The sequence below is a fragment of the Chlorocebus sabaeus genome, chromosome 29, assembly GCF_047675955.1.
Source record: "Chlorocebus sabaeus isolate Y175 chromosome 29, mChlSab1.0.hap1, whole genome shotgun sequence".
NCBI classification, from domain to species: Eukaryota; Metazoa; Chordata; class Mammalia; order Primates; family Cercopithecidae; genus Chlorocebus; species Chlorocebus sabaeus.
In genome coordinates this window covers 15,328,306-15,344,409 of record NC_132932.1, presented here as the reverse complement: position 1 = coordinate 15,344,409, position 16,104 = coordinate 15,328,306, and the positions used below count along the sequence as shown (strand labels likewise).

General features: G+C 41.5%; 1 protein-coding gene across 2 annotated transcripts in view; it reads right to left on the bottom strand.

The window, feature by feature from the left end:
• Positions 1 to 5,742: 5,742 nt before the first annotated feature.
• The window catches only part of LOC103231197 (ubiquitin-conjugating enzyme E2 Q2-like), a 43,617-nt gene continuing 33,255 nt past the window's right edge, over positions 5,743 to 16,104 (bottom strand). Inside the window, exon 9 of one of the 2 annotated variants that reach the window (XM_073012994.1) lies at positions 5,743 to 6,549. The gene's annotated coding sequence lies outside the window, so the exon portion shown is untranslated. The other variant, XM_073012993.1, reaches the window with a different exon arrangement.

The window sequence follows — 16,104 nt, the reverse complement described above, 5'->3', positions numbered from 1 at the left end:
CAAAAAAAAAATAAATAAATAAAAGAAATTATCTGGATGGGTGTAGTGGCTCATGTTTGTAATCCCAGCACTTTGGGAGGCAGAGGCGAAGGTTTGATTGAGCCGGGAGTTCAAGACCCAGCCTGGACAATATAGGGAGACTCCCTGTCTTTACAAAAATAGAAATAAAAAAATTAGCCTGCTGTGGCGGTGCACTCTAGTGGTTCCAGTACTTGGGAGGCTGAGGTGGGAGGATTACTTTAACCCAGAAGGCTGAGGCTGCAGTATGCCATGATCATGCCACTGTACTCTAGCCTGGTGACAGAGCAAGACCCAGTCTCAAGAAAAAAAAATTATCTGACTTACCTTGTTTGACTGTAGATCATAAGACCTTCATTCCCGGGAGGTCCCTGCCCCTTATCCAGAAGGAAGGAATGCTGCTGAGAAAGGCCAAGAATCTGGAGAGACAGGCCTGGCTGGGTTTCCCCACTCAGTCTATTAGCAGTAGACCATACCCTTTCTGTCCAGTTATATATATATATATATATTTGAGACGGAGTCTTGCTCTGTTGCCCAGGCTGGAGTGCAGTGGCATGATCTCAGCTCACTGCAACCTCTGCCTTCCAGGTTCAAGCGATTCTCCTGCCTCTGTCTCCCTAACAGCTGGGATTACAGGTATGTGCCACCACTCCCAGCTAATTTTTGTATTTTTAGTAGAGATGGAGTTTCGTCATGGATAGAGCTATTTTAACTGGGGTGATATATATCTCATTGTAGTTTTGCTATGCATTTCCATTATGAGTAATGAGATGAAGGATTTTTTCATAACGTGTTGGCCATTTGTATGTCTTATTTTTTATTTTTTATTTTTTCCGAGATGGGGTCTTGCTCTGTCACCCAGGCTGGAGTGCAATGGCATGATCTCAGCTCACTGCAACCTTCGCCTTCGGGGTTCAAGTGATTCTCCTGCCTGAGCCTCCCGAGTAGCTGGGATTACAGGTGCCCACTACCACACCCAGCTAATTTTTTTGTATTTTTAGTAGAGACGGGGTTTCACCATGTTGGCCAGGCTGGTCTCGAACTCCTGACCTCAGGTGATCTACCCCCCTTCAGCCTCCCAAAGCATTGGGATTACAAGTGTGAGCCACCGCGCCTGGCCCAATCATATTTTTACATGGCTCTCCATACTTTGTTAAACCTAAGCATAAAAATAGACAATTCCATCTGTATCTTTGAGTCTTCATTAATTGTATACTTGCTAAACAAATCTGTGTGCTTTTTCTCCCATTAACCTGCCTTTTCCAAGTTGATTTTTCAGGGAAACTTCAGAAGGCCAAGAAGAACTTATCCTCTTGGCCTCTACACCATACGCATATACATTTAAAAAAAAAAAAAAAAAAAAAAGGCCAGGTGCGGTGGCACATAGTTGTAATCCCAGCACTTTGGGAGGCTAAGGCGGGGGGATCACCTGAGGTCAGGATTTCAAGACCAGCCTGGCCAACATGGCAAAACCCCGTCTCTATTAAAAATACAAAAATTAGCTGGGCATGGTGGTGTGCATCTGTAATCCCTGCTACTTGGGAGGCTGAGGCAGGAGAATCGCTTGAACTGGGGAGGTGGAGGTTACAGTGAGCTGAGATCGTGCCACTGGACTCTAGCCTGGTTGACAGAGTGAGACCATGTCTCCAATAAATAAATTAATTAATTAAAGTATGTAGAAATCAACCTCATTTTTTTTAAATGGTTGAATAGAATTCCAAGGTATAGATGTCCCATATGTTTTAAAGCTAGGCCTCTGTCCACAAACATTTAAATAATTTAGTTGTTTTTCTGCTTTTGGTTATAAATATTGCTGCAATAAACATTCTTGTATATATATTGGCATATTTTTGTGATTACATCTATACGATATATTCCAATGTGAAAGTGAATTATTTTCTTACCAACACCGTTGTGTATTATTACACTTAAAAAAATTTGCCCATACCCAACACTATAGGATAAATATGTGTATGTGTGTGTGTGTATATATATATGCTTTCATTTGCATTTTAAAGATTATTAATGGGGTGGGCGCGGTGGCTCACGCCTGTAATCCTAACATTTTAGGAGGTCGATGGGGGTGGATCACTTGAGTTCAGGTGTTTGAGACCAGCCTGGCCAACATGGTGAAACCCTGTCTCTACTAAAAAAAACAAAAAATTAGCCAGGCATGAGGATTGCTTGAACCCATGAGCTGGAGGTTGCAGTGAGCCGAGATCATGCCACTGCACTCCAGCCTGGGTGATAGAGTGAGGCTCTGTCTAAAAAAAAAAAAAGGCTGGGTGCGGTGGCTCAAGCCTGTAATCCCAGCACTTTGGGAGGCCGAGACGGGCGGATCACGAGGTTAGGAGATCGAGACCATCCTGGCTAACACGGTGAAACCCCGTCTCTACTAAAAAATACAAAAAACTAGCCAGGCAAGGTGGCGGGCGCTTGTAGTCCCAGCTACTCCGGAGGCTGAGGCAGGAGAATGGCGTAAACCTGGGAGGCGGAGCTTGCAGTGAGCTGAGATCTGGCCACTGCACTCCAGCCTGGGCCACAGAGAGAGACTCTGCCTCAAAAAAAAAAAAATTAATGGCTTGGCATGTGGTGGCTCATACCTGTAATCCTAACATTTTGGGAGGCTGAGGTGGGAGGATCGCTTGAGGCCAGGAGTTCAAGACCAGCCTGGGCAACATAGCAAGAACTTGTCTCTACAAAAAAAATAAAAATATTAGCTGGGTGTAGGGCATGCACCTGTAGTCCCAGCTACTTGAGAGGCTGAGGCGGGAAGATCACTTGTGCCAGGAATTTGAGGTTGCAGTGAGCTGAGATGGCGCCACTGCACTCCAGCCTGGGTGACAGAGCAAGACTCCATCTTGGAGAAAAAAAAAAATTCAAGTTGCTTGTGTGTATATGAAGTGAATCAAACACACAGTAGTAAAAGCCCACTAAGGGAACAGTAAAGCCATTAAGGGAACAGTCTTTGGCACCAGACCATTCCCTGAGGATGTTTCCATCTCCAGGCCATGTGGTTCGGTGAATCTCATAGTTAGTGGCTTTAATATTTGTAATAGGTGTAGCTTGGGAGCAGCAGTCTGGTTTGACAAGCTGGTTAGGGAACTTATCTTAAAGCCACAAGAGTCACTGCTTTTACTGAAGTTTACAAGATTTTTTTTTCTTTTCCAATGGCCAACTAATTATTTTAGGGATAATTTTCTTCCTATAAACCAAACAGCCGGTGGGCTACAAATATATATGCATGTATACATGTGTATGTATTTAAATTTTTTCCCTCCCTTGTTTTTCCTTCCAGTCTTTATAATTAGTCTTTACTTGTAATAGCTTGGGGGCATTGAAGATTACGGAGATAAGTCCCCTCTAAAACATACTCTGTCCCAAGTCACTCCAGCACCACTCTTGTCTCTGTGTCTTGGCAAGGACCGCCCCACATGGGGCTGCCTCTGAGTCATTTTGTGCAGCCCGGAGCACCCCTGTGTCCTCCCACAAGTATCCTTGAATAGCGCAGTTCAGAATAGGGCGTGGGAACTGGCTAGAGGTTGTAAATCCATTCTCCTTCCTCCTCTTGGCTAGAAGGGGCTGGAACAGGGCCTAGGGAATCCAGTCCTGGACAAGTTCAGGCCAGCACAGGAGAACTAAGAGAAAAACCAGTGTCCTCCAAGGAGGAACACAAGGTCCAAAGCCTAAAGCTAAAGGGTCTCCCTCTGTCACACTTAATGCAAACCATTAATACAAAATGCAAGCAATACTGGCCTTGGGGGATGAAAAAAAAATTCTTAAAAAAAAAAAATTCCTGCTGTAGCTTTTCTTTTTACATGGGCATGCGTCATGCAATACTTGATTTCACAATTATTCACTGACACTTTCTTGGACTGAATTTCACTCCTCCCTCTTTTAAGTCAACACTTCCCTGATCCCACTCCTCAATGTCTCTGTCTGGGCATTTTTTTTTTTTTTTTTTTTTTTTGAGATGGAGTGTTGCTCTGTCACCCAGGCTGGAGTGCAATGGCGTGATCTCAGTTCACTGCAACCTCTGCCTCCCAGGTTCAAGCAATTCCCCTGCCTCAGCCTCCCAAGTAACTGGGATTACAGGTGTGCACCACTATGCCCGGCTAATTTTTTGTTTGTTTGTTTTTGTTTTTTTGAGACAGAGTCTCACTCTGTCTCCCAGACTGGAGTGCAGTGGCTCAATCTTGGCTCATTGCAAGCTCCGCCTCCCGGGTTCATGCCATTCTCCTGCCTCAGCCTCCCAAGTAGCTAGGACTACAGGCGCCCACCACCACGCCTGGCTAATTTTTTTGTATTTTTAGTAGAGGCAAAGTTTCATCATGTTAGCCAGGATGGTCTCGATCTCCTGATCTTGTGATCCACCCGCCTTGGCCTCCCAAAGTGCTGGGATTATAGGGGTGAGCCATTGTGCCCAGCCAATTTTTTTGTATTTTTAGTAGAGACGGGGTTTCACCATGTTGGCCAGGCTGGTCTCGAACTCCTGACCTTGTGATCTGCCAACCTCGGCCTCCCAAAGTGCTGGGATTACAGGCATGAGCCATCGTGCCTGGCCTTTTTTTTTTTTTTTTTTTTTTTTTTAAATTAGAGACGAGGTCTCACTATGTTGTTCAGGCTGGTCTCAAACACCTGACTTCAGGTGATCCACCCGCCTCAGCCTCCCAAAATGCTAGGATTACAGGCATGAGCCACTGCGCCCGGCCTGGTATTCTTAAGATGAGCACCCCTTTAGCCTTTTCCTTCTCCTTAGACCAGTCTTACAATATTCTACAACACTGCCTGATGGTCTTTTCCCAATCGCATTTAGTGGCCCTGAGTCCATGACACAACCAGCAAAAATGAGACACATATCCTATGTGGGCCCAGAAGAGACTTGTTTCTTATTCTGACATTAGGAAGTAGTTTGGATGAAGCAATGATGGAGGTCTTAGGTGGGAGCAGGTACTTCCTGCATCCTCAGGGCCCAAAAGGACTCTCTGCTTCAATACCTGAGACTTATCTGCCGGGAAGTGGAGGGGGAGTCATTGGCCCTGATCATAACCAGTTGTTATGCAGAGTAGCTGAATGGAAAAAACAAACAAACAAAAAAACAAGACCCGATGATATGTTGCCTACAAGAAACACTTCACCTACAAAGACCCACATAGACTGAGAATAAAAGGATGGAAAAAGATGCTCCACGCCAATGTAAACTGATAAAGAGCAGGAGTGGCTATACTTACATTAGACTAAATAGATTTCAAGACAAAAACTATAAGAAGAGACAAAGAAGATCATTATATAATGATAAAGGGGTCATTCAGCAAGGGGATATAACAATTTAAAATAGATATACACCCAACACTAGAGCACCCAGATATATAAAGCAAACACTATTACAGCTAAAGAGAGAGATAGACCCCAATACAATAATAACTGGAGACCTCAACAGCCTCCTTTCAGCATTGGACAGATCTTCTGGATAGAAAATCAACAAAGAAACGTTGGACTTAATCTGTATTGTTGACCAAATGGAACTAATAGATATTTACAGAATGTTGCATCCAATGGCTACAGAATACACATTCTTTTCCTCAGCACATGGATCATTCTCAAGGATAGACCATATCTTAGGTCACACAAGTCTTAATACTTTTTTTTTTTTTTTTTTTTTTTTTTGAGACGGAGTCTCGCTCTGTCACCCAGGCTGGAGTGCAGTGGCGCGATCCCGGCTCACTGCAAGCTCCGCCTCCCGGGTTCACGGCATTCTCCTGCCTCAGCCTCCCAAGTAGCTGGGACTACAGGCGCCCGCCACCTCGCCCGGCTAGTTTTTTTGTATTTTTTAGTAGAGACGGGGTTTCACCGTGTTAGCCAGGATGGTCTCGATCTCCTGACCTCGTGATCCGCCCGTCTCGGCCTCCCAAAGTGCTGGGATTACAGGCTTGAGCCACCGCGCCCGGCCTACAAGTCTTAATACATTTTAAAAAATTGAAGTAATGTCATACGTCTTCTCTGACCACAATGGAATAAAACTAGAAATTAATAACAAGAGAAATTTTGGAAACATACAAACACACAGAGATTAAATAATGTCCTCTGGAATGACCAGTGGGTCGATTAAGAAATTAAGAAGGAAATGGAAACATTTCTTGAAACAAATGATAATGGAAACACAACATACCAAAACCTATGGGATACAGCAAAAACAGTACTAAGAGGGAAATTTATGGCAATAAACCTTTACCTTAAAAAAGTAGAAAAACAGGCCCAGTGTGGTGGCTCATGCCTGTAATCCCAACACTTTGGGAGGCTGAGGTGGGCAGATCATCTGAGGTCAGGAGTTTGAGACCAGTCTGACCAACATGGAGAAACCCTGTCTCTACTAAAAATACAAAATTAGCCAGGCGTGGTGGCGTATGCCTGTAGTCCCAGTTACTTGGGAGGCTGAGGCAGGAGAATCACTTGAACACAGGAGGCGGAGTTTGTAGTGAGCCGAGATCACACCATTGCACTCCAGCCTGGACAACAAGAGTGAAACTCCATCTTAAAACAAAAACAAAAACAAAAAATAAGTAGAAAAACATCAAATAAACAATGTAACAATGCATCTTAAAGAAATAGAAAAGCAAGAGCAATCCAAACCCAAAATTAGTAGAAGAAAAGAATAAAGATCAGAGCAGGAATAAGTGAAATTGAAATGAAGAAAACAATAAAAAAATCAATGAAATGAAAAGTTGGTTTTTTGAAAAGATAGACAAATTTGACAAACTTTTAGCCTAAGACTAACAAAAAAAGAGAGAAGACCCAAATATATAAAATCAGAGATGAAAAAGGAAACATGACCATTGATACCACAAAAATTCAAAGGATCATCAGTCTGTCAATATTATAAGCAAGTACATGCAAAAAATAGGAAAACCTAGAAAAAATGGATGAATTCCTAAACACATTCAGCCTACCAAGATTGAACAATGATGAAATGTAAAACCTGAACAGACCAACAACAAATAATGAGATCAAAGCTGTAATAAAAAGTCTCCCAGCAAAGAAAAGCCTGGGACCTGATGGCTTCACTGCTGAATTTTACCAAACATTTAAAGAGAACTAATACCAACCTTACCCAAACTACTCCAAAAATAGTGGCAGAGGGAATACTTCCAAACTCATTCTACAAGGCTAGTATTACCCTGATACCAAAATGAAAGATACATCCAAAAAATAAAACTACAGGCCAATATCACTGAGGAATATTGATGCAAAAATCTTCAACAAAATATTAGTAAATTGAATTCGACAACACATTAAAAAGATCATTCATCATGACCAAGTGGGATTTATCCCAGGGATGCAAGAATAATTCAACATACCCAAATCAATCAATGTGATACATCATATCAACAGAATGAAGAACAAAAACATGATAATTTCAATGAATGCTGAAAAAGCATTTGATAAAATTCAACATCCCTTCATGATGAAAGCCCCTTAAAAACTGAAGGCACATACATCAACATAATAAAAGTCATATACAACAGACCCACAGCTAGTTTCATACTGAATGGGGGAAAACTGAGAGCCTCTTCTCTAAGATCTAGAACATAACAAGGATGCCCACTTTAACCACTGTTGATCAACACAGTTCAGGAAATTCTAGCTAGACCAATCAGACAAGGGAAATAAATAAAGGGCATCCAAACTGGAAAGGAAGAAGTCAAATTATTCTTATTTGCAGATGATATAATCTTATTTTTAGAAAACCCTAAAGACCATACACATACACACACACACACACACACACACGCACACACATAAAACTATTAGAACTGATAAATCAATTCAGTAAAGTTGCAGGATGCAAAATCAACATACAAAAATCAAATGACATTTCTATATGTCAACAGCAAACAGTCTGAAAAAGAAATCAAGAAAGCAATTCCATTTACAATAGCTACAAATAAAATAAAATACTTAGAAATTAACCAAAGAAGCCAAGGTTCTCTACAATGAAAACTATACACTGATACAAGAAATTGAAGAGGACAGAAATGAAAATATATTCCATGTTCATGGATTGGAAGAATCAATATTTTTCAAACGTCCATACTACCCAAAGCAATCTACAGACTCAGTGCAATCCGTACCAAAATATTGATGACATTCTTCACAGAAATAGAAAAAAAAATCCTAAAATGTATATGGAACTACAAAAGACCCACCATAGCCAAAGCTATCCTAAATAAAAAGAACAAAACTAGAGTAATCATATTCCCTGACTTCAAATTATACCAGAGAGCTAAGTAGCCAAAGTGACATGGTACTGGCATAAAACCAGACACATAGACCAATGGAACAGAATAGAGAACCCACAAATAAATCCATACATCTATAGTGAACTCATTTTTGACAAAGGTGCCAAGAATACTCACTGGGGAAAGGACAGTCTCTTCAATAAATGGTGCTGGGAAAATTGGATATCCATATGCAGAAGAATGAAACCAAACCCTTATCTCTCGCCACATACAAACATCAAATCAGAATGGATTATGGACTTAATTATAAGACTCCAATCTATGAAACTACTGAAAGAAAACATTAGGGAAACTCTCCAGGACTTTGGTGTGGGCAAAGATTTGTTGAGCAATACCCCACAAGCACAGGCAACCAAAGCAAAAATGGACAAATGGGATCATATCAAATTAAAAAGCTTCTGTGCAGCAAAGGCGACAATCAATAAACTAAAGAGACACCCCATAGAATGGGAGAAAATATTTGTAAACTACCTATCTGACAAGGAATTAATAACAGAATAGATAACAACCTCAAACAATTCAACAGCAAAGATCTAATAATCCAACTGAAAAATGGGCAAAAGATCTGAATAGAGACTTCTCAAAAGAAGACGTACAAATGGCAAACAGATACATGAGAAGGTGCTCGACATCATTGATTATCACAGAAATGCAAATCAAAATGACAATGAGACATCATTTCACTTCAGTTAAAATAGCTTTTATTCAAAAGACAGGCCAGGCACAGTGGCTCACGCCTGTAAGTCCTAGCATTTTGGGAGGCCGAGGCGAGTGGATCACTTGAGGCCAGGAGTTTGAGACCAGCCTGGCCAACATGGAAATCCCGTCTCTACTAAAAGTACAAAAATTAGCTGGGCATGGTGACTCATGCCTGTAGTCCCAACTACTGGGGAGGCTGAGGCAGGAGAATCGCTTGAACCCAGGAGGCGGAGATTGTTGCAGTGAGCGAAGATTGAGCTGGTGTTGGAGGAGGGGCCGGGTGGAAGGTGATCGAATCATGGAGGCAGGCTTCCCCCTTGCTGTTCTCATGATAGAGTTCTCACAGAGCTGGCTGTTGTAAAATGTGGGGTACCTTCCCCTTGGCTCTCTCTTCCTCCTGCTCCAGCCATGTAGGACTGGCGGACTTCCCTTTGTGCATACGATGCAGCCTCACTCAAGCCTCTCAAAGAGTCCGTGGATTTGGTATCATGCCCATTTCAGAGATGAGAGGACCAAAGCTCAGGGATATCAGATGATGTGCCTAAGGTTGCAGCACTGGAAAACAGTGTCATCAGGTTTGTAACCTGGGTCTGCCTCCCAAAGCCTGAGGTCGCCCTCCATTCAGTCACATGATAGGTCAGCGGACCTGTGGAGAGTGAGTGTTGGGTGAGCAGGAGTCCCATCACTCCTCTCCCATGCGTCCCTCCTTGGTGCCAGGTGTGTGGGCAGTATTTGTATTTTTACATTGATTCTTTAATACACTAAAAGCACAATCGTCATCACCATCACCATCATCATCATCCTCCCTCCATATTGTGCACAGGCTCAAGACACCAAGGTTCTCAGAACTCTGTTTTGGGTAATAAAAATACTTTTCCTAATGTAAAGCTATTGTTAAACCATGTCTCATCATCATCTGTTAGCCGCAACATCAAAAACAGCAACAAAAATAACAGCAAAGCTTCACAATAGATATACAGCACTCTCAGGACTCGCAAAAAGAAAATGTGGTGAAAAACTAGGCTGAGACCGTAACACAAGATCTGGTGATCTCCGTGTAGAGTATTTATTACAGCGTCTTTTAAAATAGCCGGGCTTGAGCCCTTAGTAGGCTTTGAAATCAATTTAGTGAATCTTAGCTAGTATTAAAAAAATAGACTTTTGAATTAATCTACATTTTAAGAGTAAGGCTTTTGTTTCAGTCCTATAGGTGTATGTGTGTGTGTGTACGTGTGTGCATGTGCACGTGTGTGTATTGGGTGTACACTTCTTGCTGTGGTTATCAGAAAGGCTTAACGGCCCTGCTGTTGAGAGCATTAATGAATGCCTGTGAGGAGTTAATGAAAAGGTAGCTGGGAATGTCCCCTGGTCTTGTGCATCCACAGGGACCACGAATGCCTGCACGTGCAGGATTTACAATCAGGACCTGTGCTTCACAGGGCTAGAATTAGATATTGAGTCAAATCATGAATGCATGCCACTTTAAAGCAGATGACACCTGGGTATAATTTGGAAGATGAACAGTCAGCTAGGGAGTTGGGCTAGACAGAGCCATTCAGACCAAGTAATTGCAAGAGTTACAAGAAAGTAGGAAATGGCAGGCCCTAGAACTATTGTGGCCTAACTGCTACCTCAGTGTCTTTAGATACATTGGGAAATAATTTCTCCTACTTCTTATGGACAGTAATTATTTATTACTCCTTTTAAGAATAAGACACACACACATATATATATTGTTTATATATGTGTGTGTAAATACATATATGTATAAATATATATATTTATCTTATCTATCTATATATATTTATCTTATTTATCTATCTTATCTATCTTAAAAGGAGTAATAATGATAATTTTATATATTTAATTATACATAATATAATTATCTAGAATTAAATAATATAATAATAAATATAATAATTACAGTAATAAATATAATATAATAAGTAAACACAATTATATATTATTAACATATTAATACTAATATATAATTTTATATAATTATAATCAATAAATATAATAATAAATAATTACTCCTTTTAAGATAGATAAATATATATGTATAGATATACCTATCTCATATAAATATATACTTATCTCTAAAATATTAATAAATAGCAGCAGCAGTAATTTCCATGGTTATTGTCTACTGACTGTCAGGCACCCTATTACGGGCTCTCCTGCATTATCTTTCATCTTCCCAAAAATCTTACAAGGTTGTTCTTGTGAAAGTTTTACACATCAAAGGACAGCAGGTATTGGTTTTGGGGAGTTAAAGGGAAAGATAAGCAGGTTGTCCAAGCACAAGGCTCATGGGATTCCATGAACTTGGTGGCTTTAACTCTCTTTAGCTCTGCAGGTTCAGACACACACGTTTGTCAACAAGCTGAGAGTTGGTATCTTGGATACGGGTCATGTCATCCAGTGGAGGTGTGGACAATCAGAATGCCTCCTGATTAACCTATGATGACAATAACTGTGACACAGCCTGGACTACTGGAGCCAGCCTGACCAGCCCAAGCGAACTCATAACCCAGTTAGAAGTTTGCCTGGTGAATGTTGATGTAGAAAGGGGGATGGGAGGTGACTATAAAAGTTTAATGTTATCCAGTAAGAATGGCTTGAAGTGAGGCTTACCAATCTTTGCCTTTTACCTAGGTAGTTTCTTGATGAGAAGGAGACCAGACCCAGGGGACTTTCCGGAGATGAGAGTGGTAGGCTGTGTCCCCCAAACCCCAGTGCTCAGAGCTAGAGACTTCAACTTGGGGTTGAGCCGAAGTGTTGGCCTTTGATACCTCATGCAGACTGGAGAGAGGGCAGGGCCAAAGTGACTTGCCTGCCTGGATGCACTGTGAGAAGCTGGAGCAGAAGGAAAGCAAAAGGAAGCCTACTGAGGAGCCGGGGCGCAAGGGCCCTGAGACTGGGCAGGCCAATCAAAGAAGTCAAAAAAGTGTACCATGCACAAGCAGTGCCCCAACTCCATAACTGCCCCCTTCTGATATGTGAGGCCACATGGGTGATGCTGTCTTGAGTCAGATTCACTACTCTTACCCTGGGGAGGGAAGAATGAAAGGAGGGAAAGAGAGAGAGTATATGTCCGTCCATGTTCCCTAAAATGGTCTGCAAGTCAGATGGGGGGAAGTTCCCTCATCTATGAGCCTGAGATGGGAATATAGGAAAAAGAATAACAGTGACTACAAAAAGGGCAGGCACTGCTCTTGGCCAGGATACTGGATATCTTTGACGAAGATGCATTTTTTTTCTTCTGAGATGTGCTTAGATGGACCCTGTCAGCCTGTTCTGGAACCCCATAAAGGCAGGAGTAGAATTTGTTCATGCCCTTAGCACAGTGCTTAGCAGACTCTCAATTTATATACGGAATGCATGCATTTACTTCTCTCTCCTTTTTCTTCTTTCATGGAATCAAACCCTACCTTAAATTGACTATTATTCCTTTAGCTGTGTTATTATCCTCAATCAGATTACTATGTTCAACATGATGACTTTGCACATCTCTGCTCCATATAATATGTATTGATTTTGTTGTTTAGCTCTTGGAGGACCACCTCATTTTCCCTCTTGACACCAAGTTCTTTAGAAGGGCATTTCCCTGTAGCTGTCAAGAGCTTACTCTCTCATTCCCATTCCACAGTAATTTAAGAGCAGAGCCAATGTTAAGATCCAAGGTCACGGGAAAAAAATATTACCAGATAGACTGAACAAGCCCTGTTAGACGTTAGCATTTCACAGAACCCATCAGAGAAACCCAAGTTTTCCCCAAACACTGCACTGGTTTCCACCTCCCACAGCGGTTGGTTATCTTGCCCAAGAGAGGGAAGTGTTTCCATTTCACACATGGGAAAGGACACCACCTGACAATTTCCCTTTGGGGCCAGGAATTTAATCTTACTACTGGGTTAATGCTTTTACTTGGGTGGCTTTTTAATTTCAGTAAGTGAGCAGTACTTCCTCCCACCATCACTTTCATAATTGCTGTGAAGAGAGGTCCTCGTGGGGGTTGCTGCAGAGAGAGCCTAGGGAAAACTGGTGAAGTTAAATGTGCTGCTTGAAAGAAGAGACACCTACTTCTAGCCCCTCCAGCCTAAGCCATTAGATTTGGTCGCCAAGGAGCCTAGCAGGGCCAAGGTTAATTTCTCTTTGCTTTTTGTCTTCCACTTCCTGTTCTTCCACTTCTTCTTTTTTTTTTTAATCTTATTTATTTATTTATTTATTTATTATACTTTAAGTTCTAGGGTACATGTGGATAAGGTGCAGGTTTGTTACATATGTATACTTGTGCCATGTTGGCGTGCTGCACCCATCAACTCGTCAGCACCCATCAACTCGTCATTTACATCAGGTATAACTCCCAGTGCAATCCCTCCCCCCTCCCCCCTCCCCATGATAGGCCCTGGTGTATGATGTTCTCCTTCCTGAGTCCAAGTGATCTCACTGTTCAGTTCCCACCTATGAGTGAGAACATGCGGTGTTTGGTTTTCTGTTCTTGCGATAGTTTGCTGAGAATGATGGTTTCCAGCTGCATCCATGTCCCTACAAAGGACACAAACTCATCCTTTTTTATGGCTGCATAGTATTCCATGGTGTATATGTGCCACATTTTCTTAATCCAGTCTGTCACTGATGGACATTTGGGTTGATTCCAAGTCTTTGCACTTCTTATATTGCCTTCTCACACCTATCCCAGGCTCTCTCCTTCTCTTTCTCTTCTCTTTTCGTGTTCTCAAACAACAGGATAACTTTCAAAGCTTTTCCTTTCTTTTCTCACTCTATCCACATCCCCTTGGCTGTTCAAATGCCTAAGTTCACCCTTCAGCTAAGGAGACAGTGCAACTTTTATAGTCAAGAATGTAGGCCCAAGAAGCCAGACTTCCTGGAGCTGAATCCCACTTGCCAAGGAGAGTTATGGAATCTCTCGGGGACTTGGTTTCTATATCTGTAAAATGGGAATGATACTAATAGTTCTTATCCCATAAGGTTATTATGTGAGTCAAATCAGTTCATATATGTAAAGTGCTTAGCAAGGTTATGTAACAGACATAAGAGCGTTTGCTGGGAAACCACAACCACAATAACACATCACAAATGGGTAAGAATGAACAGAAAGTGAAAACAGCCATAGAACAGAGATCATAGTCCACCCTCTGCCTCTTTGATTGAGGAGAGGTGTTTGGCTGCATCTGTATTTTTTCCTCTAGCACATCCATATATCTAGAACTCTGGATGTGTTCTTTGTGTAAGGTCAATTTAGTTTCAGAAATATTTTCTCAGCTACCACTCTCTTTTTGCAGAGTAAAAAACTTGGTCTCTTTTGTGAAGAGCTATTTCTGGCTAACTTTAAACTAGCATTTAAATTAATGGCCATTGTTTATGCCCATGATGTATAAGCTGAACAACTATCCCTGCATTTTTTTTTTTTTTTGAGATGGAGTCTTGCTGTGTCGCCCAGGCTGGAGTGCAAGGGCGCGATCTCGGTTCACTGCAGCCTCCGCCTCCTGGGTTCAAGAGATTCTCCTGCCTCAGCCTCCTGAGTAGCTGGAATTATAGGTGCCTGATATATAGGCCTGGCTAATGTTTGTATTTTTAGTAGAGACGGGGTTTTGTGATGTTGGCCAGGCTGGTCTCAAACTCATGACCTCGTGATCCGCCAGCCTCGGCCTCCTGAAGTGCTGGGATTACAGGCGTGAGCCACTGTTCCCGGCCTGCCCCTGCATTCTATAATCCAGTACCAAGGGAGGGGAGAAAAATGCCAGGATAGCGTGGGGAAGAAAAAAGCAATCATCACTCACCCACCAGAAAAATCTCCCTGCTCTTGTATTGACTCTTTAATGACAGAACTGGATTTATGGACACACTTAGCTAATGACATGTTTACATGTCTTGTCTCCTCTTGATCCTAAGGTAGTGTCTGTTCCCTACCTATGTCTTGGTGGTCAGAACAGTGCTACACTTATCTGTGGGTAGAAAACGCAATTTGCTGACAAACTACAACTAATAGAAATAGACCGTATATGAGACTAGTATTAAAGGTTTTAAAAATAGTCTGTTTTAAAAATACAGCCTGTCAAATTTATAAGTTTTAAATGACAAAAATTAAAGGAAAGAGTTAAAATGAGAGTGGTTTCTATTTTTTGAATCACATTTTCTGCTTTTATTGCCAAATGCCTATAAAAGGGATTAGATATATAGTGGGTGTGAAGCACTTATGTAAGGTATATATATAAGGTAGGTTTATGTGTGTGAGGTATGTGTGTGCCTATTATGTGTGTGAATTAAGCTGTCAAGTCAGCACACACAAGGAGAAATCATGTACAGAAGTGCTTCAGAAAATTGCATATCACTTGAGGCTCCATGCTTAGAAGCTCAAACACTAAGATTTAGCTTCTTTTGTTTCTATTTACATTCTCTCTGTTGTCTCATTCTCTGGAGCACTGGAGGCTGGAGTCTAGTTTGAAAGGGAGGTTACATGCAACAAGTTAAAAAATTTTTTCTTTACTTTTTTGTGCACTAAGGTTATGAAAATTAAATTCTTTAAAAATGCAACTTCACAGTGTGTGTGTATGTCTGTGGTGTATATAATATATACAGAGTATATTATGTATATATAAATATATATATATATTTTGTTGTTGTTTTGTTTTGTTTTGTTTTGAGATGGAGTTTGTCTCTGTTGCCCAGGATGGGGTGCAGTGGTGTGATCTTGGCTCATTGCAACCTCTGTCTCCAGGGTTCAAGTGATTCTCCCACCTCAGCCTCTGGAGTAGCTGGGATTACAGGCATGAGCCACCACGCCCAGCTAATTTTTGTATTTTTAGTAGAGCTGGGGTTTCGTCATATTGGCCAGGCTGGTCTCGAACTCCTGACCTCAAGTCATCTGCCTGCCTCAGCCCCCCAAAATGCTGGGATTACAGGTGTGAGCCACCATGCCCAGCCTGTCTGTCTGTGGTATATTACAATCTATACACTTTGATTTTTATTATTTCACATAACTTTTACAACAAATCTGTAAAACAAGTTTTCCATTTACAGATCAAGAAACTAAGAGTGTCGAAGTGATTTTCTCAGTGTAGGT